Source organism: Pagrus pagrus (assembly GCF_965226575.1).
Source record: "Pagrus pagrus genome assembly, chromosome: 21".
Classification (NCBI taxonomy): domain Eukaryota; kingdom Metazoa; phylum Chordata; class Actinopteri; order Spariformes; family Sparidae; genus Pagrus; species Pagrus pagrus.
The window spans coordinates 21,970,915-21,998,493 of NC_140208.1; the positions used below are offsets into that span (position 1 = coordinate 21,970,915).

At 41.9% G+C, this 27,579-nt stretch overlaps 1 protein-coding gene and 1 long non-coding RNA gene across 4 annotated transcripts in view; one reads left to right on the forward strand and one right to left on the reverse strand.

Annotated features, from left to right (window-relative positions):
- LOC311250962 (RNA binding protein fox-1 homolog 3-like) overlaps positions 1-27,579 on the forward strand; it is a 655,829-nt gene that overhangs the window by 57,109 nt on the left and 571,141 nt on the right. For all 3 annotated transcript variants that reach the window (XM_084343161.1, XM_084343160.1, XM_084343152.1), the window contains exon 2: positions 24,020-24,111. The gene's annotated coding sequence lies outside the window, so the exon portion shown is untranslated. The remainder of the gene's footprint in view (positions 1-24,019; positions 24,112-27,579) is intronic.
- Positions 13,830-17,022, reverse strand: LOC311250964. The gene is made up of 3 exons (XR_014621335.1): positions 16,734-17,022; positions 16,010-16,154; positions 13,830-13,973 (listed from the first exon to the last, which is right to left on the reverse strand). It is a non-coding gene; the product is annotated as an uncharacterized lncRNA (long non-coding RNA).

Genomic DNA, 27,579 nt, shown 5'->3' on the forward strand with positions numbered 1-27,579 from the left:
TACTGTTCTTCATATCCGGTGTTTGTTGCATTTGTTTCTAAAACATGCACATTCCTCTTAAATAGCGTTTAATTTGTCTCCCAGATTGGGACTCGCACCTATTTGTTCGGACCCTGCACCTCCTTGGTCACTATCAAATAAATGTTGTGACATATTTAATGTTGTCTATTCTGTCATTCATTTCTTGCCCAGCGAAGTAAATCAAAAAGTCGCTTGTTTGCCTATTTTATAGGTATTTAACGTGAGCTAAGCTGGCATGTGGTTAATGCTTCTTAGTGTTTAAACATCGTGGCATATGATCACCATAAACCCCACAAGTAAGCAGATGTTTGTGCTGTTACACAGATGATGAAATGAGTCGGCCTACGGTTGATTTAAGATGTGTGTGCGTTGGTACGAGTGTGTAACACTGTCCAGAGTACTGAAATGGATTGGAGGTGATTTGCTATGCTGCTCTCTGTAGTTGTTTTCTCTGTAGTTGATCTTTTGGCCCTAATTCCATTTCCCCCCATTGTAGCCGTCCACAGAGGGGAGACGAGTCGACAGGGGCATCAATAGCAAACAGTAACATTAATCAGCTGTGCACCTCTCCCTGCTCAATCTGAGTGATTATTGTGAATGCTCTAATTAATAAATGTAAATAAATAATGTGCTCCAGATTTTGTTTTGATGTGCATTTTGAACAACTGTTGCATAACTTCAGGTAGTAATTCATATAGTTTAGGATTGAAGCTACGAATAATCAGTATTTTATCAGTCTCATGCCAAACCTTTGACTGAAAGAATGAAATTCTTACTAAGTTGGAAAAGCTGAAGGTCACGTTTAGATGAGTTGAAAGTAAATGTTTTTTTTATTCTGAAAGAACATCATAATCTTGAAAAAATAAAACATATGTATATGTCGCTTTATTTTTCTGTTTTATTATTTAGCATGTTTGTACAATGAAGTGTGTGTGTGTGTGTGTCTGTGTGTGTGTGTGTGTGTGTGTGTGTGTGTGTGTGTGTGTCCTCCAGGCACCATTAGCAGCAGGTTGGCATTCAGGGGTCTTTGGGGCTGGCACCAACCCAGGAGACAAGGCCTTGCCTGGGGGGGTTAATGAACCTGGGCCGGGCCCTGCTTCCAACATTAATTGTTTCTGTAGCTCTGATGTTGTTTCTCTCCTCTCCTCTCCTCTCCTCCGAGTTGTTTTTCATTCACACCAGACGATGTATTGATGAATTGAATGAATTGGCTTTGCCTGTGTTCATTTTAAAGCAGAGGAAAGCGAGAAGACTTTCCGTGGTGCTCTGTGTTGGGTGATTACTCTCTCTGTGTCTCTCTCCATCAGGCTCTGTCTCTGTGTGCACTCAGGCTTCTCTGCCTGTAGAATATGGAGGCAGATAAAATCTGAAGATGAATTATGTTTATATGATCAGCATGTTACTGTTTGGCCACCGGCATACACACGTACAATCCATGCCTGACTGCTTGCTCACTTGTAGACACACACACACACGCGCACACACACACCCAGAGGCTAAACTGTAACATTATGACCAGGTTTCACACAATTGCTCTGCTTGGTGTTTCCTTGTACTCATAAAAAACATCTGAGTGAAGATAAGGCTGACATTGCATTTTACGTAAGATCAAGTAAACCACAGCATCTGATGAGCTGATGACTTTACAATAGTATTGGAAAGTCATTGCACTATGATTGACCTATGACAGAATTATTTGATATTGAGTCAGGTTTTGTCACGTTTTGATAGAGGGGTGTGTGTGTGTGTGTGTGTGTGTGTGTGTGTGTGTGTGTGTGTGTGTGTGTGTGTGTGTGTGTGTGTGTGTGTGTGTGTGTGTGTGTGTGTGTGTGTGTGTGTGTGTGTGTGTGTGTGTGTGTGTGTGTGTGTGTGTGTGACAAAACGTGGTTTTGAACAGAAAATTAATTATGCGATGTCGTTTTTAGTTAAAGACTGTTAGCAGTTGTAAAATGTGTTACATCTTAGGCAACTGGACATTCCATCTCTCATCCAAGAGGCTTCTTCAGCTCAGTAAAAAATAATTCAAACATCAATGATAAAAGTTCATCATTTCTGTTACACTCCCTGTTGTTAGTATTTTTTTGGTCAGCGTGTTATGAGTGACAATGTATGCTTTCTGGGGTAGGATTGGTGCCGGTGTTATGGCTGAAGGAGCTTATCTGGGGACATGTTTTGGCGCTTTGAGAAAGTTTTGGAGTTGAGATTAAGTGTTTGGCCAAATGCATGTTGGTAGTGCAGACTATATGAATAGTTTTGAGAAGGTGGTTTCAGTATTGACTGATACTTGTTAGCAATTGAACAAAAAAACAGTAAGTGCCTACCCAAAGCCTGCAGTCTGCTTTTTGTTCTGTGTAACTGCTCTGACTAGTCTAATTTTCCACAGGACTAGGAAACCAGTCTAAGATAATAGTCACACAGATATCCTTCACAGTTATGCAGTTTGCACCATTTCTCACAAATAACAGAATACATTTTTTTCCATTTCTAAACTACATCCAACAGTTTTCTTCTTGCATGTGATGCCCTGCAAATCACAGTGAAAATAATTATTTTAAGAGTGACTGGACTGAGAAAATTATATTTTAGCATGTGTGTTCATTGTGCAATCAGAGTTGGCCGAACCCTGGATGAAAAGAAGAGCACAACATGAGGAAGCATTTCAGGACAGCAAACTCAAACCTTTCCACTGAGCCCTGAAGCTCGACACACTCAGTTTATTTCTCTAATTCCTATAGCAGTACTTATTTTCTGTGTACCGATACTGAACTGCTCACTGGATAGGGTAAATTAAGCATGTCCTGAAAGAGGAGGACAGGCAGATTTTAGCCAGGACTGGAGTACAAAATATGTGCATATGCAGTCTCAGTGCCCCCCAGGAGAAATGGTGTATTGTTTCGGACCAGACCTGTTCAACTGGCGGCCGGTGGGCTAAATTCAGCCCTTTGACAACCTCACTCTGGCCCTTTGATCATTTTAATAGTAGGCTAACATATTGTATCTGTTGCCAAACACAAAATTGCTCATCAACTTATTTCATCAACAAGTTTTAATCCCAGCCATTTAAGCAGGGGGAGTTTATGAGAATGGAACCATCCTACTTCTAAGATGTAAAATGAACATTTTTGTATTGTACTTTCGTATATATTGCGTTTCTTTAACACATTTAAATGATGAGCTTTACAGGTCAGACATAGGGGTTTTTGAAGTAGTTGAATAGGCCTGTTTTAAACACTAGTCTTAATGCAACCATTGCCAATGATGGTATTTTAATTATGGCTCTAATAATGGACAATTTTAAAACTGCAGGTAAAAACAAATTAGTAATGGGCAAAGCTATTTTTAATGTAGCTAATTACCTGAATCAGTTCATTAAAAAGATAAGTACAAAAGATTTGTTGAAGTCCTATGTTATTATGTACAGCACATATACTTTCACACCTAATTATTAAATAAATCTTCCTATTGAAGAGCACGTTTCACCCTGCATTGTAAACTACTACTGCACTCTGTTCACTGTGCTCGTGTTAAATGTAGTGTCTCTCTCTCTCTCTCTCTCTCTCTCTCTCTATCTCTCTATCTCTATATATATATATATATATCCATCCATCCACCCATCGAGAGATAGAGATGGATGGATGGATGGATAGATAGATAGATAGATAGATAGATAGATATCATATCATTCGAGATAATGTCATATACCTGTATCTGGATAGCAGTCCAAGACATATGTTGTTGTATCATGTAGCTGTGTATTTACTGTCTGGAACACACTCCAATCCTCCTGTGAATGAATGACCTGAATGATTGCGTGAGTGTATACCTGCATTTGTGAATTACACAACACTGAAACAAACATTTAATACGTGGCCTCTTGACGGTTCTCCACGTGCTGTGGGGATTGGGACAGTAGTTCCTCCATTCCCCCCCATATGACAGTCCTGCCTGAAAATGTCTGAGGGAATGAGACGTATGTGTGCGCCTTTGAACATGAGCTTTCATTAATCCATCTCCAGAAGAAAGTTGCCTTTATCCTCTTTATCCTGCTCAGGTGTACACCCACACATTTTCCAAATGCTGAATAACAGTTCACTGAGAGGTCAGGCATCATTACACCATCTTTGTCACACTTTCCTTTTATATTACATTTAGAGACAGTCTGTTCCTTTTCAGCTTTTCTGCACCTCTCAGTATTTTCTTAAGTGGTTATGTTTGAGTTGTGTGTTGTGAACAAGGTCAAGAGCATTATAAATCAATTCTAAAATGCAGAAAGTTGTCAAAAAAAATCCCCAACCCACACAATTACGTTCCAATCCTTTACCTTTGCTAAGTACATATAAATTGTTATCTCACTCAAAGGAAATTTCATTCTACACATTACAGAGCACATAGAGAGAGTCAATGGGCTTTACAAACAGAACACAGACAACTCAGCTCATTTTAACATAGACAATGTGCCATCCGCTGCTCCTTTATCCTCCATCACACAGTCAAATGGTCCCTGTAGTTTCAAGCACCACAAACAAGGAGTGATGGCTTTTTTCCCCATGCAACTGTTTTATGGAGTCATTGAATGCACATTACGACCATGCTCCTGAGAGGGAGAGAGCTGTGGGGCCTGCACAAATAGAATGGTATGCCGGGGATTCATTTCATGTATATACTGATTGGCACTGATGAGCTGGCAGCCCAAACAGTTAAATGTCCAAAGTGGAGATGTGTGTGTGAAGAGTGTTAAAATTGGACTGTTACAGCCTTGTCCACTATTCCCTTCTAGACTGTTGACCTCTCTTCCCTTCTCCTCCACACAGTTCATGAGGCAGTGCTGACTGAACTTCTTTACTCAAGTTAAAGTACAATAGTATAGCTCCGAAATGTACTTAAAGTACACGGAGGCAGGCAGATTCACAACAAAAAGCAAGCTTTAATCAAAGCTGAAAACCAGTCCAAGAAATGTGACAAATAAAATAGCAGGTATCAAAAAGCTGGCAATGAGGAGAAACCGGACTAAAATGGAGTAAAGAGTGAAAAATTGCTGAAAATGGGGACCAGGCAAGAGATATAGGAATGCAGGAGACGCAGAATGAAGACATGATGACAATAGAAATGACGCGAGGATGATAACAGAACAGATGAACCAATGAACAGTGAGGGAGAAACACTGACTTAAATACACAAGGAGTGATTAACAAATGAGACACAGGTGTACACAGAAAAAGGATGGGAAAACAGACAAAGGGAGGAAATGGAAAGATGGAATGGAAAAATGACACAGAAACTACTAAACCAAACAGGAATTAACTAACAAAAACCCCAAACTATGACAGGACAGATATTTGTGTTAAAATGTAGTAAAGAGCTGTCAGAAGTACAGTAACTACTGAACTTCTTTACTACCTACCTCTGCAATTTTCAATCTGCCCCTGTGTCTGTTTGTACAGTAATGCTCACCTCCTCCTGTAGTCTGTGTAACGTAAAAAAAAATGTTCATGCGATAGTGTAACATGGTGATGATGGTGTTTGCTGTCAAACAGACCCAGATGGGGGATGACTCAGTAACAGGCACTTTACCCTCTGTCACTGGCTGCCATGGCCAACACCTTACTAGAGGTTGTTCTATCAACGCTGAACTCTTGTTGGTTAGTGCCCTCAGCCTATCACAATGACCCACTGGAGACCATCTGTGTGTTAAAGCTTCAGGTGTGACTATGCAGCATTGCAGCCTGAGTGAGAAATACCACTGTTGTTGTTTTAGGTTTGCAAAGAGTTCGGACCTGCAAAGGTTACGTCTGCCTCGCAGGGCCAAACGACACTGTTGTGTCAGCCCTGTGAACGAGAACTGACCCTGATAAATACTGGGTTTCACTCGTGTGTTTTAAAGGAGAGGGGGGCCATTTTATTTATTCGTTATTTAAAAGGATAAATAATATATATTTATTTGGTAAGACTTAAGATGAGGAAACACATTAACCATTAACTATTTGCTTATTAGCATGCACATTAGTAGCATATTCACTCTGTATTAGGCATTATATAGCACATATTAATGCCTTATGATATGTTCACAGCTTATGCAAAGAGATTTTTTGCCTGTGAGATTAATTGCGTTACATTAGCTTTACATCAGCCGTAGACTCGTGAGAACCAGCACACAGCATGTGTGTGTGTCTGTGTTTGAATTCAGGTCAGCCTCTCAAAGAACTAAGCATTCACCGAAGACTCCGATTTTCTCTGCTTTTTCCCCTCAAGCTCCACTCGGTACTCATCCTTTTAGTACAGAAACACCCGACAATGGAGGTCACCTCCACGGATCGCTGCTTCAGCTTCATAAACAGGAGTGATGAAAAATCCACTATTTAATACCAAAATATTAACATGATCTCTGAGCTCTCCTCCTGTCAGTGAACAGCTTAGGATAAGGCAGGAACCTGATGTGCCTCCGTTTGTTTATTCCTCCAGAAGGTCTGGCTCTGCACCAAATTCTCTCCTCCAGAGCTGGCCGGCTTTGAGGCGCTGCTCAGCTCTGATCCCACACTCTGCCCGGCACTCCCCACACAACACTCAGCCAAGCGCTGCGACACGTGAATTTTTTTTTCCTTAGAGTTGAATATTTTCAACCAGCACAACAATGTGAATGGTGCAAAAAAAAATAAAAAATGATTCACTTTCTGTGGGAACACAACACTATTCTGTATAATTATATTTTAACTACCGTGCCATTAAGAGTTTTCCCTCAATAACCTCTTAATTACAGCTCACTGAGAGCAAGGAAGTTGATGTGCACAAATTATGAATTATGATCTCAATATGATTTTTTCTCAGTATGGGTAGGCCTTGTAAGATGTTAGTACTGCTCCCTTTCTCCCTGAATAACACACCATAAATATGGTCTATTCTTATGTAACAGAACACAAAATTAAAGTGTCAATAGTCAACTGGAGCCCACTTTAATCAAAACCTAATTAAAACCTCAATACACCCTGTGTGTGTGTGTGTGTGTGTGTGACTGTGTGTATCTAATTAACCAGTCAATCTCTGTTGTGTGACTGACATGAGGTACACTGGCAAGAAATGCTGATGGAGGTGACAGAGCTGGATGTGGTGTCAGTAACACTCAAAACAAAAATTCATACCCTCACACAAGAGCCACACTGTGCGGCATAAACGTCACCTCTCACACATCCCTTTACAGCAGCACAGTTTTTTTATGGAACCCCCCCTGCCTGACTGGTCGTCAAAGAGTGGAGGTGAATGGAACAAAGATTGGTTGTTGTGAGCGTGACGATCAGCTCCCCGTGCCTGACCATCTGCAGCAGGCCAGGCTCAGCAGGAGGACGGGGAAATGAGGTCACTTCAGCTTTTGAAGCCGGCAAGCTGCAAGCAGACGAGGCACCATGCCGGGACTGGAAGCTCACATGAAAGGCAATCAACCAAAATAGCCAAATATTGTTATGACTGTAGACGTGTTTGTTGTTCAGTCTGGGGGCTGAGCAATTCAAACTAGAATGTGTCACTTTGTCCCCACTCGGCTGCTGATGTAACCTGTCAAGTGTGATTCCTAATTAAATACACTATTTACAGAAGCCATCTTAAAAATTACGGAGTTACAAAGGAGCAAACGATCCATTGACAGACCTCAGCTATCTCAAGTAAGCTTCTGATAGAGCAGATGGTAAGTTATGCATACGCAAAAAGAAAAGCAATAAAATAATTTCAATGTAAAGACAAAAAAAGAGACGTTCTGCGGCTCTTTTACACCTCACATTTTTAAAAAGGTTTCTAACAAACAGCACAGTCTGTAAATACTGCATCTGTCATATGTATGTTGGTCAGATGTTTTAATATACAATTTGACTCAGCATCACCAAATGTGTTGCAGATCTGACTGGAGGAGCAGGAATCATTAAGCACATTTACAATTAACTAATCAAAAGAGATGAGGACCAGAGCTTGTATACAATTTCAACTGATTTATGGTAGCATATGTATAGTTCTACTGTTCAAGTGTGGAGTTTGGCCATGATGACAGGTGGTTGTTGAAGGAGATAGAAACCCGTGTCTCTGGTCAAAGATGGTCTCTGCCATCACATGAATGTTCTTCATGACTTGTCTCTGGTTGTCCACTGAGTCCTGGTCAATTAGCCTTTAACACCACCATTACACATATTTAATTTTTTTCATTTAATCAATTAAATCTCTAAATGTTGGGAATGTTGATCCAAAAATGGTTGATATAAAAATTGAACCATTTTATATTATTGAATTAAGTAAGTAAGTAAGTAATTTTTTCTGCCTGTGTATGTGCCAGCAGGACTACACAAAAAATGAGTGGATTTCCATGAAACTTGGATGGCGGATGGGTTTCGGCCCAGAAATGACCCCATTAACTGTTGATGCAGACTCGGATAAGGGGACGGATCCATGAACTTTTTAGCACCTTATTTTAAAAAATGAGATTGGGATTTTTTCCACATTTTCATTATTTTCTCAGGGAATAATGCATGGATCTTGATGAAAAAGAACAGGCATATTTAGATGGCTGGTATCTACAGTATGAGTCAGTATAAAAGGGAACTGTTTGGCCCTGGCAGGGGTGTGCGCTCTACTGCCAATCTATATGGAGGTGACTGTGATACCCGAACGAGACAATGGTTGAACAGTGTCTGCAGACCCACCAGGAACATCTGAGATCGCAATGAGGCATCGACAGAGCTAGTGTAGGTGTGTGTGTGGGTTAGTAGAGAGGAGACAGAAGGAAAGAAGGGAAAGAGCTAACGCTCAGAGCGCAACAAGGAGGTAATAGCTATGAAGAGACACAATATTCACTTTTCTATCACTTGGAGGCCGATGGATGAACTCAGGCTTGATCACCTTCCTCCAGTCCTTGTTCCAGATAGAAACACGGCTTATTGTGTGCTCACACAGTGGAATAGCTTAAATCAAGTTGTGATGAACACAAAGAAAACTTGTTTAGTAAACGCAACGCAGTCCTGTTGCTCGTCCAGCGAGGTTGGCGACTATGACCTCGGTGAAGGTAAAAGTCCAAATGTTTGTGGTTGCTCCCTTTAAGCAACTGCTGCACACGAGAAAGCCAGGACTTCCTTTGCAAGGACGGATGGATGGGGCAGTTCTTAAACTCTCCAGACATCATGGCTGATCCACTGGAACTGTGGTGCGTTCAGGTGAGACTCAGCCAATGGTAGATGAGACATGGAGTTTGAGCACATTTCACAGCCGGTTGTGATTTACTGGATGGATGGGGTTTAGGCACATTTTTCTTTGTTTGTAGGTTTTGGGAGTGTGTGGAGGCTGCATATTAAGCTTTTGGCTTTACATACAGGCCACTCTATTGTTAGGACAATATGGTGAGGTCCTAGAACTCCCACAGCGCAAGTTACGTTTCTCTCTGCCATTGTTGTCGCTATGGTATAAGAGTTGTCACACAGCATTGGTTAAGAAGTTATTTTAATAATAGGTTCCGGTATGTAAAAATGAATAATATTGAATCACATCGTAGAAGAGTTAACCTGTGGTGTTCCTCAAGATTAGTAGTGATTACAGGGAGATGGAATCGCCTGCTAGGCATTGCTGCCGGTCGCACCTCCTCCGGTGCCCACGGGTCAGCTGCAGGGTCATCAGCCAGGAACCACCAATCACCAACGTTTCACTCCTTTAATCCTGGAACGTCTCCTGGTGGCGGAGCAGTGACAGGGACGTCTCCCTGCCACCCCCTGCAGCTGATAGGTGTTCCCCCCTGCGGCTGTTGTTGGGGTTAGTTGACTTCCTCCTTAGCCAGAGCCAAAAGCTTCCTTTCTCAGCCTCCTCTGCCAGCTCTTTGGTTGCCTTCTTCAGGTTCCCTCCTGTCACTCCTGCGTCCCTCAGAAGGGGTGTGGTTGACTGCCCCACATAGCCTCGGCATCCAACTTCCACTGGATAGATGGTGGTCTTCCAGCCAGCCATCCGGCACTCAGCAGCCAACTCTGAGTACTTGGCCTTTTTTCGTTTGTAGGCTCGATCCCCTCCTCCACTGGTACCGTGAGCTCAATGAGGAGCAGGGATTTTGCCTTAGAGGACCACGCCACTATGTCTGGGCGGAGCGATGTAACAGTGATCTCGACCGGGAAACGGAGCTGCCTGTCGAGGTCGACCCTCATGTTCCACTCCTGGTTAGGGGAGAATGGCCTAGGTGTTTCTTTTGGCCTGGTGTCTTTTCTCCCCCCACCTTCCGTGACAAAGCCGATGAAGCTGTGGTTCTCTGCAGGTGGTACCCCTCTGCTGCCCTTTCGACGGCCCTCCAACACCTCTGCTAGCTTCCTCAGGACCTGGTCATGGCGCCACCTGTAGCGTCCCTGGGAGAGCGCGATCTTACAGCCTAACGGGATGTGCTGGAGGTTTGCATTAGGGGTGTTGCAGAGTGTGCAGCATTCCTCGCTCCCAAACCACTGGTGAAGGTTCTGAGGACAGGGAAGCGTGTCATATGTTGCACGAATGAGGAAGCTGAGCCTTGCCTGCGGGATCTTCCAAAGGTCTGTCCAACTGATGTTTCGGTTGATGACTCCTTCCCGGGTTGTCCAGCTTCCTTGTTGGCCCTGTGACACGGCCTTGATCTAATAGCGCTCTTCCTCCATCCTCGTCACCTCTGCCACCACCATCTCCTTCCTCTCTTTGTGGTTGGCCTTGGACCAGAACCGTGGTGCTTCTCCCCACCCTAGGCCTGCTCTTCCTGCCTGGACTCTGCCGACAATCTCTTGGTGTTGCAGGCGACTGATGGCTCTGTTGACCTCGGTTTGGGCGTTCCACTTCCGGCCTGTTGGAATCTTGATGTTTGCATTCCTTACAGCCTGGTCGGTGGACTCTCTTAACTCGAGAACGAGCCTGGTCTTTTCCTGCTTGTAGCCCAAACTGATGGATTGGAGTGGAAGTTAGAGGGTGTTCCTTCCGAACAGGCCCGTTTCAGAGAGGCATCGTGGCGGCATCGTGGCAGCCCCAACCACTTTCTGATGAATGAGCTGGCCTTTCCATCCATCTTACTTGTGGTGGATGAGGGGATCTCACTCATTTTTCAGTGGCCAGTTATTAGTTAGTTATTTAGGTTAGGTTAGATTAGTTATAAATACTTTATACTTATACTATTTAAATTATATTGTACGGTATCTAATATGTTGACATTTGTAACATTTGCAGATGACACAAATGTATTTTGTTCAGGTGAATTAATTTTCTTTCTTTTGTATTGCTGATGTTCTGGGTTATAATTTCATTTATATAGGGTAATTAAAAATTAGCCTTGGGCTTCAGCCTATTTCTTTTTCATTTATTGAATGTGAGAAAACTTGTGTGAATCTTTTTTTCTCAAGATGTAACTAAAATAAATAAATAAATACATTAATTGTTTCTCAGCTGATGTTAACTATGATACTTGACATCTGCTGACATTCAGAATGTTCCAGCAAATCTCTGCCAGACCAGCATCACGTCAGTTAAAAGTTAACTGTAACCCAGCCTGGTTCTTTGTGCGAAAACACCGGAGAAAACAGTATACCCCTTTCATACTCGTCAAAAAACCCACTAACATCTGGCTTTTGTCTTCTATGTGAATGTGTATAATCGGCAGGGACTCCCACGACTCATGACTCTGCAGTATTTTTCTGAACACTGGGGCAGCGAGGGTGTGGTGGATGGCAATTTCCCCTTACAGAATCAGGTTTTTAGGGGTGAGTCCCATGTTGAGAAATTATATAGAGGTACTAAACCTTAATAGCAAGCCCTATCTGCGTTGTGCGGTTAGTGACCGAGTTAGTGCTAGTTTGGAGGTTGCTGTTGTAATTGGAAGGAAGAGGGGAATGTCGCCTGGAAACAGGTGCCCAGTGACAGGCTTAAAGGATAACTACCGTTTTTTACAACCTGGACCTTTTTTCTAGCAAAATATATTATCATTTACTCACCCAGATAACTTTGGTGTCATTTGGCGTCGTTCGGACGAAATTAGATCCAGTGAAGTGCCGCGTATATCCATATAATGCAAGTGATCCGGGCACCGAAGCATAGCCTCTATGAGCATTATCTGCCACGAAACTAGTTCATTTCACCAATATTTTGTTATGATACGCTCATGCTATTCCCCTCTGAGTCCGGGCTTGTCTGTTATCAACATCCGGGGTCTGTAGGTTGCCCTACTACCTCTGACCTGGAAGATGTCATCTCTGAGCTGCGCGCGCACCCGCGACAGCCCGGCTTGTTTACCTGTAGCTGCTACTGCTAGTTTGACCCCGGATGTTGACAATCGACGAGCCCGGACTCAGAGGGGAATAGCGCTAGCGTATCGTAACAAAATATTGGTGAAATGAACTAGTTTCATGGCAGATAATGAGTTATATAGAGGCTGTGTTTCCGTGCCCCGTCACTCGCATTATATGGATATACCGGCGCTACACTGGATCTAATTTCGTCCGAACGACTTCAAATGACACCAAAGTTATCTGGGTGAGTAAATGATCATATATTTTGCTAGAAATAAGGTCCAGGTTGTAAAAAACGGTAGTTATCCTTTAATACCAACAGTCTACATCCAGTGAGTCGGACTAATTTAGGACTAATGACAGGGATTTTTGTTAAAACATTCGCCTTCTACAACAGAAAGCACTGAACAAGTAGCCTACACACAGATGTGTAGTGTTGTCTGTCTGTCCACTGCTCTCTCCCTCCCCTCTGGCATACATGACAACAGCAACGAGGACAAGCTGTTTTTCCTGCTGATAAATATTCCAACATACCGTGTCTGACAGGCCGGGTCTACCAGGCAGGAATTGGGATGGACAGGCTTTGTGTGTGTGTGTGTGTGTGTGTGTGTGTGTTTGTGTCTGACAGCTTGGTCATCTCTACGGTGCCGAGGCAGCGTTCTGAATCGGCCTGAGACGCTCCCTCCAGCCGGAGCCCAAGCAGACTCTGTGTAGCTAGACCTCTGTTGTCCCCACCCCTCCATCCTTCCACTTTTCCACCCATCCACCACCCTGCTCCCACCACCCTTTGCTCCCTGCCTCATCAGCTCACCCAGAGGAGGAGGGCTGGGCACCGCCTTCTTGCCTGCCTGGAAATGCTGACATGCACAGGCTGGCATCCCTTCACTTGGAACAATCTCCCTCCTCTACACTCCTCTCTCCTCCCTTCCTTTTTCTTCTCTCTTTTCTCTCTCCTTTCCTTTGCTGTCTAAACTACGCACCCAGCCAAAGCAGAAAATAGTCAGATATTTATAGAAAGAGAGATAAAGGGGGGATAGTGCCTCTTTTTCACCCAACACAGGGGATTATATTTTATCATTTATGTTTCTCCTTTCTTTTTTTCTCCTCTCTCAGCTCATTTTTCTTCCATTTTCTGCCTTTCTCCCAATTCCCTTTTTATTGTCTTTTGTCTTTCTATTAGGAGGCAGTTGCCAGTCCCCTAATTACTGCTCATCTATGGATGGCTGTCCTCTTTCAAACTTAAGAGGCTTAACACAACACCCTGGAGAGGAACAACACATTCGGGGAGGGAAAGGGAAATAGAGGTGTGGAAATAGGTTGAGAGTTGAACAACAAGCAGAGGACGGAACTGTGCGGTTATAAAAGATGAAGAACAAATAACGTTACACCACCACCAGAGTGGATTGCATTATGGTGTGTTTGCCAGCATTTGAAATTAATTGATTAATAAGTTAACAAATTAAGAGAACCATAAGCTGTACTGTATAAAATGGAGAAAATTGGAATTAGCCAAGAAAATTGCAATTGGTGCATCTCTATTGGTAATGTTGTTTTTTCTTACAGCTCTGATACACCGGTTTATGAGCTGTAGTTTCCCAGGTAAACACAGCAACATCTTCGGCCTGTGTCTCTGGGCTAGGTGAGTGGACGGGGTGTATGCAGGTTGGGATGAAGGCACATGAGTTGAACGTCACCACTTTTCTTTCCTTCTCCCTGTTGAAAAACGTAATAAGTTTTTAGTGTTTAACATAGAATACTAGAACCACAAAGACATCAAGGCTTTTGTCATACAAAAACAATAGATTAGTGTTTGGAAGCTAGTCTAATACTGAAACCAAATGGTAAAGTATCAGAGAGAGAGAGAGTTACGATGTGTCTCTGTCCTGCTCTGTTGGAGGAAGTTAACCAGAGATTTCTATTCCAAACTAAGAAGCTGGTCCTCATCCTGCAATCTTTTTTTCATGGAATAAGGAAACACATTCTTTGAGAATATGAACAGTAATGCATTTTTTTACATAAAAAGTAAGGGCCAAGAAAGAACCTTTTACATTTCTTAGTGAATATAAATCTCATAGTGGATAAACACATTTTTTTCTCTTTTGAATACATCTTGCAGGCCTCGCAGATTACAGTACAAAAACACCAATTTAGACCTTTATTCACTGATTTTGGTGAAACTGGATCCTATTTATGGATACAATGTGTTCTGGTTTCCCCTCTGATGTCCTCTGGCTGCTTTGCTTGAACCCTTGATGATTTACAGAGTTTTCTGATGAAGAGATGGCTTTACTCGCTAAAGTAAGCCCTAACGGTAGCTAACTGTACCTGGCTCCAACACAGCCATTATCAGGACCAAACACAAACTCTAAGACCAAATGGGGTTACCACTTTCTTGTTCGGTCATGCAACTAATGTTAGCAGCCCAGTTAGCTGACTAACGTTATGCCCCGGTTGACAAGTACTAAACCCAGTAAGAAAACATTCATTAAATTGGCAGCCATCCCTCTTGAATGTTTAGGTCCATCTCAGACTGTGTTTAGTGAGCCCTGTCATCACTTAATCAACTGGCTTCACTGGGAGCTTTGGCCTCCCAGACAGGCTACTTTGACATGTAGCTGCATGGGACGGGCGTAACGCATGCTGTGTTTACTCTATTGGCTTCTATGAACGCCAGTGAACATCTCTGACAGGTCACAGACGGAGCACACGGATAGAAATGGCTACTTACAAGGAACCGTTTTGACAGCCATATTGATGTTGGGCAAATTTCAAACACAATTTGTGACATATCTGTTTGTCTACCAATCAAATATCTGCCCTGTATCAGGTCATTAAGTAGCTCTCATGACTCTCATGAGCACATTTTGATTATGTTGACTTACTTTAGTGACGATGTTGTGCTGTCAAAGCAGTGATGCTCTTGTGTTAAGAGTCATTAGTTTCATGATGGCTGCCTCTCTCACAAAAGGTCAGCCACAATTCAGCAAAACAGCACTTGATTTGCTGTCAGCAGCACATGGGCTCCACAGTGAATGGTGATTCCTGATTGATTAATAAGTCTGAGCCTGTGTGTTTGTATCCTTTGATGAATTAAAACTCTTGTTCGTGTAAAGTAGGAGGTGGTTACTGCACCTGCTTGTTTAGAATACAATACAATATCTTGTACAATATTGTCATTGGACAGGTATATACAATGCAAAGTACAACAGACATACACAATGGCCATGAAAGGTGGGTGGATCTTCACAAAGTACTTCACAGTCAAGAAGCTTGATAAAGTTCATTTGGTGCAGTGTTCTTTAGTGCAGTGTTCAGTGTGGTGATGGCTTTGGCATAAAAACTTTTCAGTGTCTTTGCTTTGATTGTCCTGTAGCACTTTCCTGCTACAGGAAGGGGCGGGGGGTCAAGCAGGTGATGGGCAGGGTGAGATGGATCTTTCAGGATACAGGATGTCTTTCGTAGGCAGCGAGAGGTGTAGATGTCATCCAGAGCAGGCAGGCATGTGTTTGAGATTTTCTGGGCAGTGTTTATGACTTTCTGCAGGGCCTCCCTGTCAGCCACAGATCTGCTGCCAGACCACACCAGGGTCCAATAAATCAGTATGCTCTGAATGGAGTGGTAAAAAGACACCAGCAACTGTTGGTCTGTTGGACCTGTGTGGCAGGCTGAACTTTCTGAGTGTTCTAAGGAAGAAGCCACTGTTTTGCCTTTTTAACCAGAGTGTGTGTTGGTAGACCATGTGAAATCACCTGAGATGTGTGTGCGCAGGAACCTGAAGCTGAAGATGCTCCTTGTTGTTCTAGGTGGAGCAGTATGGTGGAGATGGCTTCGTCAGTAGACCTGTTGGTCCAGGGTGGGTGGGAGAGCAGCCTTGATGCATTTGAGAACCAATTTCTTCAGAAAATTCATGATAACAGATGTTAATGTGACTGGCCTGTAGTCATTTAGATACATGATTGCTGTCTGCTTTGGGAGTGGCACTATTGTGACTGTCTTTGAACAGTGAGGGTGTAAAGTCCCCATGAACAGCTAATAGAATACTATTTGCTTTGGTATTGTTACATATTTACTGTTAAAATAGGCAGCAACCAAAAAGACTTTACGCCCCACCCCACCCCCTCCAGATGTTTCTCCTGTCATATGACCTGTGTGCCACTGTGTTACCATAGTGACGCTGCAGTGGTAAAAGGGGGAACTGCACTTGATAACTGTAGATGCCAGGTGGCAGCAGAATGCTTGAATCCTGATGATGACAGTAGAATCCTGATGACTGCCATTGCTGAGCACATTGTGGTCAAAAGCTAAGTGGTGCTGTCTGTATTTCGGCTGGTTGACTCCACAGGAAGCAGATGTATGTAGTGTAACGCTATGTCAATATGACTGCTCCGGCTGATATTTAACTTTAACAGCTCTTCTGTGAACTAGGTTAAATAAACGAAAGATGTGTTACGTTAAGTTACTGTTTGTACTTACCAGATGTACTTGTGATATAACTTTAACCAGTGGTGCAGGTAAACAGCATATACCTACTTATTTTTCAGTCGGCATTGCGTACACCAACTTCTAAATCCCCTCTGATGCGCATCTTTGTTACATTGTTTGAGGGAACTATAGGTGACTGGATACTTGTGGATGCAACCGTCGCTAATGCTAATGTAGCTCCTCAGGGGTTTAAGCAGTTATTTTTCTGATTTTGACAATCTAACCTGGTATAACACATTCATTTCATGGGTTATGTTCTTCAGACAATGGGGCTAAACTAGCCAATATGTGCTAATGGCAGTTGCCTCTTGTTGCCAATAGCAACAGTAAACAGTTATGGGCTGATGGAATGTGAATACTGAAGGGTGCAGAATCAGGCTTTACAACACTGTGATTTTGATACAATACTAGGATTGTTGCCATGTATTATTGTGAATTTCTTTATTTTTTATTGCTGTCATTATTACTAACCAAAGAAAAAAACTACTAAGAAGTCATGTGAATGTCTATAAGTTGGCCCTACATGTTTTGTAAACACAATTTTAAGGTCATCAATATAAGTTATTCATCGATATTAATTTTACTTAGCTGCTGACACAGTTGTGTAGCACGCATTTGTAGTGTTACTGTACAAAGGCTCTTGCTCTCAGTGTGACAATGCACCTCGTGGGGGCTGAAAGACCTGTTGGACGATGGCTCAGTAAGTGTACAAAAAAGTCCACTGTAATGCTAATCACGTGTTGTGCTGTAAGATAATAGAGTACATATCCCCAGACTCCCTTAAAAAAATCATGCCATTTTGTGAGTTGTTGAGTTATGAGAAACTTCTCTTTGTAAAACAACAAATTCTTCATTATTGTGGCTTTATTTATATAGCACCTTTTAAAGCAGAGCTTACCAACAGTCAAGCCAAACACAAGGAAGTCTAGTTTAAGTTGAGTTAAAACAAGAAGGCAAAACGCAAAATGTAAAAACACAAAACGTCAAAATGAGTTATTACAAATAAAAGTGATAAAACAGGCAAAATCACAGAAAAGGAAGAGAGGGAGAAGAAATAAAATTTAAAAAAGGACAGTAAGGAGAGAGGAAAAAGACGTAACAAGAGAGGAATTAAAAACAGATACAGATCTTGTGTACACAATTGCATGTGATACCCCTGGTTATTTCAAACTGACCTCTAAATGCTATTGCTACAGCATGTTGTCATTTCATATTTTTCTTGTTTCATCAAGTATAACATAAAAAACATTCATGTGTTTTTTCCTTAGTTTTTTTCGCAAAAACAACACACTCATCACACACAGAAGGCTATATGCAGACTGTGCACATTTATCTTTAAAATAAAGAGCCTGAGTCAGTGCGGGGAAAAGTTTAAATAAGTTAACACAAAGTGTATCTACTCTGGTTAAAAGAATCACGCCTCTTACTGATGACCACGGCCACTTTAATTCTCTCCACAAAGTTACGGAACACTGTGAAAACTGCAACAAAAAACACATTTCACATACATCACTTTCAGACATTATTTTCCCATACAAAGGTACACAAGTTTCAATATTCAGAATAATTACTGTGCACACCTGATTAGCCAATAGTAGACAGTTCTCTCTCGTCTTTTTTCCTCTTTCCCTCTTTTCCTCTCTTCCTCAATTCCCACTCACAACTTCCGGCTCACGTCTCACATTACTCAGACAGGAAGTGACCTCTCACAACAGTTTAACTTAAACATTTCAATAAGGTCTGACAGCAGAACCATGAATTAAACTGCATTTAGGTTTCATCATAAATTTATGTAAACATAATAAAAAAAACAATCAGAAGTCAAATGTGATGATATCGCCCCAACTTCCGGTGTTCCATAGTAACACATAGCCGCTATGGTGTGCGTCAGCTACACAAAGTTTTATTCAGTGTTGTCCATTGATTCATTATTTTCTGCATTTATATTGTGCATTGATTTTGAGCCTTGTTCATTGTCTGTTGCTGTTTGCAATTGACAAATAGCCATACTTTAAGTGTACAATAGGCTGACAAGCTGTGAGGTGACCGCAGGCCCCAGAAATGATTTTCATGTAGCATACAAAAGCAAAGGAAGATGAAATCCAATAAGTGATCTGGTTTATGGATTCAAGTTTCAAGATCCACATTCTTTTATTTGTCTGTGGCAGATTTGTCTTGGAGAAAAGGCTGCCACATAAAAATACATACAGTACATACATAGACAGACACAAGACATAAGTACATAACACAAGTGGAAACAATGCAGTGAGTGCCAAATACATTCCACCCTTGTCTGACTACTGTTTCCTCAAAGAATTGTTGGAGGGTTGGATGCTCCCTCACCCCCATCACTTTCAATTAAAATTCTGATTTCAGCTTCACTGTAAATCGCAAAACCAAGCTGCCATTCCATATCTTAATATGTTCTCTATCACTGCATGATAAAATACCATCAATATCTGTTCAACTCCAACCACGCTGTTGGTTCCTGCTGCACACAGAATTCACATGGACATCCCAGGACAGATCAGAGTCAATACCCCCAAGTATTTGTAAGAATGAACCTGAGTAATACAAGCATTATGGACCCGTAGTAAAGAGTGATCTCCTAGTTGACCTGCATCTCCTCTGTTTTCTTAACATTAACAATGAGATGATGGTCGTCACACCATTGTACAAAGTTTTTAACCTTTGAACTATAAACTGAAATGTCGGTGTCAGTGTCCATTAGTCCCAAGATGGCAGTGTCATCAGAAAACTGGATGATAAAAGTGCTGGGATGACTGCTTGTACAATCATTTGTGTATGAAGTAAACAAAATTGGTGATCTGACGCATCCCTGAGGTACCCCTGTGTTGATGACTTTGGACTCGCACAGTGTCTGGCTCACTCGGATCTGCTGGGTCCTGTTGGCCAAGAATGAGTGATCCCACCTGATGACAATTGGGTTGACAGACATCTGTATGAGTTTACTAAGAAGGATGTTAGGCTGTAGGGTATTAAAAGCAGAGCTGAAGTCCACAAACGGCAATCTAGCATGGCCTTGGGATTTTCAAGATGTTGCAAATAAAGTGAATTATTGTTAGTATTGCATCATCAGTGCTACGATTGTTTTTATGAGCAAACTGAATCTAAGTGGCCTTGTATGTTGGACTTCCACTCCCACACCATCAACTTTGGAGACACATGCATATGGCTAAGGGTAAACAAAGTTGATTTTTTATTTACTTTTTCTGTGGATATGGGACACTTGAAAAGACAAGTGGTAAATTGGACCTGTGTCTCTCTATGTAAATCAGAGTCTGTTTATATGTGTGTGTTTGTCATGATGGGAGTTTATGTAAGCATATTGCAGTATGTATAAATTTTTTCCACTTAATTCATAGACAACTGAAAGAACTCTATCTGTATGCCATCAATGTGTGTGTGAGATGCAGAGTGAGTAAGAGCTGAGCTGACTGTGACTCTACATTGTGTGTTCAACTGGTGTGTATTGAGATTGAACTTGAATGCACAAGCGATTTGGGGATAGAGGATCTTCAGTCTTGACATGCAGTCTGTGTGTGTGTGTGTGTGTGTGTGTGTGTGTGTGTGTGTGTGTGTGTGTGTGTGTGTGTGTGTGTGTGTGTGTGTGTGTGTGTGTGTGTGTGTGTGTGTGTGTGTGTGTGTGTGGTTGTTCCTTTGTGCCTCTGAGCCAAGGCAGTGGGGAACAGGATTCTTACTTCCGTCTCACATCAATGAACAGGTGTGGGGGTCAGTCGTCTGTGTGTGTGTACCGAGAGCTGCTATAGAACATGTCGAGACGTGGAGCTCAGTGGCATGGAACTGATTGCCCTGCCAAACCCTGACAATTACCATCCGGGCTTGGAGACATCACCACACACACGCTTTCCAATTCCAGGCTTCAGTGTTTTTTTCTCTAGCCCAGCACCCAGTGGTGGTTGTCGTTCTCTGACCATCATGTCAGGGAGGGAGGTCTGTGGAACAGGAATATATACTCTGCTAATAATGTCTTTTCTTAGCATTTCTACATACAGTGCCTTTTTACACATTTATCAGGCCTTTCTCACTATACACAGCACAACCAAAGCAACTTATGTACAGTAATGACATTAAACACAGAAGCTATGGGTTTTATCTATGGCGAAGGGGGATGATGGTCTTCATTAGAATATATTTCCACTAATAAATACTTGCTGCCAGTCTTGTATAAGTTCCCACTTCACAAGAACTAGTACAAAGTTCAGTTCCCACAGATCCGAAAGAAGTAGGTCACATTCATTGTTCATAATGTTGAATTTGAAGAATCACAGTCCTAAAAAATGAACTAGGTCACGCACATTTCTTCTTTTTCATGTTCTTTTAAATGAGCTAGTTGGAGCATTACGCATCATTAACAGGACATTTGGGTTGAATTTGGCTATCAATACCTAATGCCTAATTAATTATTATCAAAGATAATTATTAGTTATATCAAATAATAAGATCTAATTTACATTTGATCGCTTCGGGAGCACCACCATTGAAGCAGGGAAATCATAGCCAATTCAATAATTCCATCTCATAAAAGGTATGAAACTGTGAATTTTGAACTCTACTATACTATAACTACAACCAACATTTATGAGGGGTAGACTCAGGTCCAAGACAGAGTGATCAGTTTTGGTGATTATAGAAAGCTGTGGGAGTCAAATTTGCTTTGTAGCATGGCCTCTTAACTTCTTCTGAGCGATTATGATTATAAATGGCTAGTGACTTTTCTGGACCCATTTCAATAGGGCTTCTTTGATGCACACATTAGACTTGTAGAAATCAGTAGAACCGAAGACCGTGGTGATATACTTGTTCTTTACAAGTGTAGGTAAATATTTGCATATGTACACATATATGTATATATACACACATCTCTCATGGATCTCTGTCCAGAAGAGCGTAGTCCTAGGAACAGCTAAGATACTGCCGACTCTTTGTCACATTTCCGCCCCCGGCAACAGAGCCAGGTGGCTCCCGCAGTTGAATGGCGGTGATTATGTGATTATGTGAATCTTTAACTCACCATGTCTTTGTCTCCTTCCACTATTCTGTTGTTGTAGTTAGTGTCTGGCAACTAGAAAAAAATCTGTCAGTGCTCCTGACTGAGACTTCAGTAAACTTTCAGAAAACAGCATCCCTCCCTGCGGGTGAGAGAATCAGACAGCGTACTCTTTACTGATGGCGATTTATGTAATTATGTCATTTAGAGTGAAAAACTTAACTTTGTCACTTTCCAGGATGTATGGTGGGTCAGGATCTCAATCACAACACATTATAACAGCATCCATATGATTATACACAGTCGGTGGATCCATGTTTAGATTAACAGGTGGAAACCGGGGAAACACGTTGGAAAAAACACACACACAGTTCTCAACGTCATGATGCGTACCGTCATGCCTCTTTTGTTTTTCCGCAGTGCCGGCATGCTGTATGAGTTGACACACCGGTGCGGTTTTACGCCGGCGCTGCTTGGTTCAGTGTTAACAAAAGTGGAGAAAAGGCAAGCCTTTGCCGCGGAGATGATGAGGAGTCTCTGTGTGAAAAGGCTCCTGTAAACACACTTTCGTACATAATTTAACCGTATAAGGCCAACTTTACATCAAAGAGAAATGTTTAACTATAGACATGTGACTTGGTAACGTTAGCAGAATTATCCGAAGCTAATTACAAAATCCATGTCTCGCTTGTTCCGATAAATGCTCAGAAGTGCATGATAATGTTAGCTATAAGAGCCACGGATGTAGCCTCTTACTGAACCTTAGAAATAACATTAGTTTGCAGTTGTCGTTACCTTCTGAATTGCTGAAATGCAGGCACTGATAAAGTGGTCCTAACTCAGGCTTAATTATTTTTCAAGTCTTCACTTCATGTTATGCACAGTAATAATTTAGACACATAAATTGCACAAACAAATATAGTGCTGATTCATACCAAGACTTCGGATTAATTATGAGAAGTTTTAACATTATATAACAGGGCCTCAAGCTCATTCATGTTACAGATGATGTCAACTAACCTACGTTGGCTGGCATCAACAACAGGCAAGCCAACCTTTCTAAGGCAACCAGCTGAGGAAAAGTGGCTGCATATAATTACGTACATAAAGAAGAAGACACCGCTTGACTGTGACGCATATTCTGCGACAGCCAGTGTTGAGTATTTGAGTCAAAGGCAGTCCACTATTCCTATCTTGCATTGTGCTAAGTAAGCAGATTGTCAAGTTTGCTGTTTAATGTTCCAAAATGCAAATGTTACTTTTGTTAACATTTTTAATGTGTGTGTTCAGAACATCATGGTTTATATTGGTGATTGTCATTTTTGTGTGGTTTAGTTTTTTCCATTAGACAGGTGGTTGTAACATTTCTTGATCCAGCTGTAAATCAGCAGGGTGATAATAGACTGTTGTCCCCTGTGAAAATGTTTATGAAGGGTTGACATGGTTAAAAGTTGCTCCTTATGGTACCAGCATGCTTTGCTGGATAACACAGATACTGATGTAATGGTGATAAGCTAACATTGACTGATAACATTGTCAGTGGCACTGGTGCAATGATGTAATCATAAACCTGATTACCAATTTTAACACAGTATTTTGACATCTGTTAAAATGTATCATTTTATCATTATCGTTATTATATAATTATTGGTTAAATATCTAAGATTATTGAACAATTGTAAAACAATTTTCATTGTAATTACAATTGTTAGCCCGATTATGTGTATTATAACAGTGTTTGACCATATGCAAAGGTAATTTAATTGTTTTTGAATGTGTAGATATCCAAACATTAAAAAGACAAATAATTATACAAGATCTTATGTTAAACTAGAATGGCACTCACTAGAGGACATACCTCCACCAAGGGCCAACAGTCCCCTTTTGTTCTCACTCATAGATACCAGACACAAATTGTCATGCATGCACAAAGTTTTTTTTATTCCCTGGAAAAAAAACAAAAAAAACATCCTTTCTCACAATGTTAAAGAAAGTGAGGAACTTAAAAGTTAATCAGGTCTATTTTGGGCCAGGTTTTATGGAAATCCCTTCAGAAGTTGTTTTTTTTTTTTTTTTGTGAAAGGTGTTTGTGGTCATTTACAGCTGTTTTTATCCAGAGCTGTTCCCGTGTTAATGTGTGGGCCTGTGTGTGTTACCTCAAACATTATGACAGTTTGTTGGCTTTGATAAATGAAGGGTTGAAGAACATCTACTGAGTCTTTGTCTGTCCGTCTTTCTTCATCAGGTAGTCGCGCAGACAAAAGATGCTAACTATCTAACAGAAGCTCCTCGCATTTCTTCAGCATCCCCGCCACAGAAGACAACAGCGGTTAACAGGTAGGCCTTCACAGCAATATTTCCACCTGTTTCTTAATTGGATTGCATTCACAGACATGAATCCAAACATGAAATATGATGAAAACACACATCACTAATACTGTAGGTCCATAGACACAGCACAGCAGTTCAACATTTGCTTTGCTTGTTCTAAAGTAATCATCTATGATTATAATCAATAATGAGGTTGCAAAGAATCTCTGCTGTCTTTGCTTCATTGTCTCTTTTTTTCACTCTGATACTTTTACAGCTGTTAAATGATGCTTCTACATTTTTGCGAAGAGGATTTGTTTTAATTGGGAGCAGGGAACAAAAGGGAGCCTGGCTGCTTAAGCGCAGGTCAGTTCTGCTCCTCTGCTTATCATGAGCCCTTTTCAGACAGGGATTCTGCTATGACACCGCAAAAAAGGCTCGCCTTGACACCGCCTTTGTATTTTCACACTTAACTAAGCAGCGCCGGCATAACGCCGCTCCAGTGTCTCATTTTATGCAGCATGCCCGGCATTGTAGAACCAAAAGAGGTGTGACGGTACACATCATAACATTGAGATCTGTGGGTTTTTTTGTCTTTCCAGCTCGTTTCCACCTGTAAATCTAAAAATGGCTCAGCAAACTGCTTTAATCATATGGATGCTGTTATAATGTGTTGTCCAAAGCGATACAGATTTTGTTTTTTCATATCGCATGACTGCCATCTGTAAAATGTTTCTCACTCCAAGAGAAGGGGTGTTGTTTTCCTCTTTAAATTTGGTGTTGTTTTTCTCTGTCACACCCGTGTCCCGCTCTGTCGTCTTACACTTTCACACAGACAGCAATTCACCTCTGCTGCGGATCTGTTACTACATCCGCTGCCGGATCAGAGGTCGAACAATACTGTCCCAACACGCCGCCTCTAACTTTTATACAGATGGCGAGGCAGAATAACGATAATATTCTCGCTTTTAAAGACAATGTGAAAGGGGCTATGCACAGAGCTGATCTTTATGATAACCTAATGAATGGACGTTGCTTCTTTTGCAACAATGAAGTTAAAGGACGATTTGATGACTTAATAGACTCAGCGATGATCTGCGGGGAGGGGTTGCTGTGTGTGTGTGTGTGTGTGTGTGTGTGTGTGCTCATCTCTGAGGAATAAAAACAGTCACAGACACCAGTGACACCACTTCTAATAGATTATTAGTGTGTTTTCTTGCCAGATACACTTGCAGTGCATGGAGAAAATAGAACAAATGCTGAAAGAACACAGATTCTGCAGCCAGGACACAGAGCATTGCACGGTCTATCTCAGCTGCCCATTGAAATAACAAGGGTGGCGAAAAGAAGCTGGTAGTGCTTAGCGGTGCTTCCACCTCACAGTCTCCTTGCATATATAGTACTGGAAGCTTGTAAAAAGTGCCAGTATGCAAGAAAAAGTCATCATACGCCAAATCTACGCCAGATCTTAAGGCTCTCTTTTACAGCATTAAAATGTTCATGAGATCTCCTTTTTGGATTTTGGAAGTAGCTAAGGAGTGAGACAACTTGCTTCTTTCTGATCTCTGTTGAGAGTTGCATTACTAGGCAGCTGCCAAGGCTCAGGTAGTGTGTAAACTGTAAAGGTGGTTACTTTTTTAATATCTTTTACTTCACTCTGCTGATTGTACACATTGAAGACAAAAGCCTGATGTTAGTGGGTGGTTTTGTCCAGTGTGAAAGGGGCATTAGAGTGATTGAAAAAGTGGGTGATGGTCTGTTTCCAATTCCTTATGGTATAGTTTGTTTGTTGTGTGAAAGCAGAGCAGACCTGTATGGTAGTTGATATGTTTGAGTCCTTTGTGCAACATTGGAGTTCTATGGAGTGTCTCACAGCCTGGGGAATTCAGCTGCTCCACCATCTGATGGTATGGCCTTCTGGATCTTTTGCTGGATGGCAGCAGGGTGAACAGACTGTGGCTGGGGTTGTCTCTTAGTATTCTTTAGGCTCTGTGCAGACATCTCACTTCACTGATGTTACTGACGCTCTGTAGATGGTACCAGTGATGATCTGCTGTAGAGCCTTCCTGTCCTAGGACGTGCACGGACCATGCCAGTTTGTGATGTTTCCAGTCAGGATGCTTTCAATTGCTCCCCTGTAAAAGTTGACCAGCATCTGGCTCTGGAATTTAGCCTTCCTAAGTTTCCGTAGGAAGTGGAACCTTTTCAGTGCTTTTTTTAACCAAGGTGGTGATGTGTGATGAACGAGACAGGTTCTCAGTGATGGTGATTCCAAGGAACCTATAACTGTTCACCTGCTCTACCTCAGCTCCCCTGATGTAGACAGGGGTGTGTGTCTTTTCAGAAATCAACAATCAGCTCCTTGGTTTTGCTGACGTTGTGCTGTAGATTGTTCTCCCTGCACCACTCTGCAAGATTGATTTATTCTTGATACGAACTCTCATCGCTGTTTATAATGCGGCCGATGATGGTGGTGTCGTCCACATACTAATAGAGTTCTGTTGATGTCTGGCAGTTCAGTCAGAGCACACAGCCCTGGTGTTTAGCACCAATGTAAAGGAGGTGCAACTGCCAACACGTACTCTCTGGGGTGTGCTTCTGAGGAAGTCCTTTTTACTTAGCTTATTTTTCATACCATCCTTTCATTCACTCCTCACTCATGCTCACTTAGAATTGCCTGGTATTGTCCCTATAGTGTCTGGACTCCATGAGGGGATGCTTCTTGCTGCTGCTCAGGCCTCAGACCTTTGATCACAAAATCTAAGCACCAAAGACTCTCTGACAAGACTCTGTCACATATCATTTGTTGTAAAAAACATTTTCTTTACTCAATTCAGTAGTCTTTCCTGATTTAAATGTTTTAAGTACATGGCTTAAAGCATACAGATGCACGCTAAAAACATCTAGAATCTGCCCAGATACTAATTAAGTCTCACTTGTGACCGCACTCGGCAGTTAGGATGAATGCCGTTGGCCGCTGCAGCGCCCTGCAAGCGGGCTGGCGGCCGTTCTCGGCGTTGTAGGGGAGGAAACAGCAGACTTCACATGGGGGAAGAAAATGGGGCACAGTGGCAATCCGTCATTCTGAGGGGAAATCCTCCTCCTGCATGGATGAAAGGCTGGATTGCACATCGTCTCATCTGGATCCAGAACGCATTTAGTAAACACGAGGCAGTCTGTTGCTCGTCCAGCAAAGTTAAAGACTGTGGCCTAGGCGAAGGTAAAATCCAAACTTATAGTTGCTCCCTTTTTGTAACAGCTGAGCAGCCGAGAGCTACTGCTGCCAGCGACATGTTACGATGGGACTGCTGCGAGTTGCGGCGTATAGCTGTACTTAAACTCTCCGTGCATCAGGCTGTTGCGCTGGAACTAGCAGTACGTTATGATCAGGATAGTGTTAAGGGTTATAAAGAGCACTAAGGATGTAAATCACGAGTTTCATCAGGAAAAGATATATCGAATCTTTGGACAACAATCCTATATTTTCTGATATCA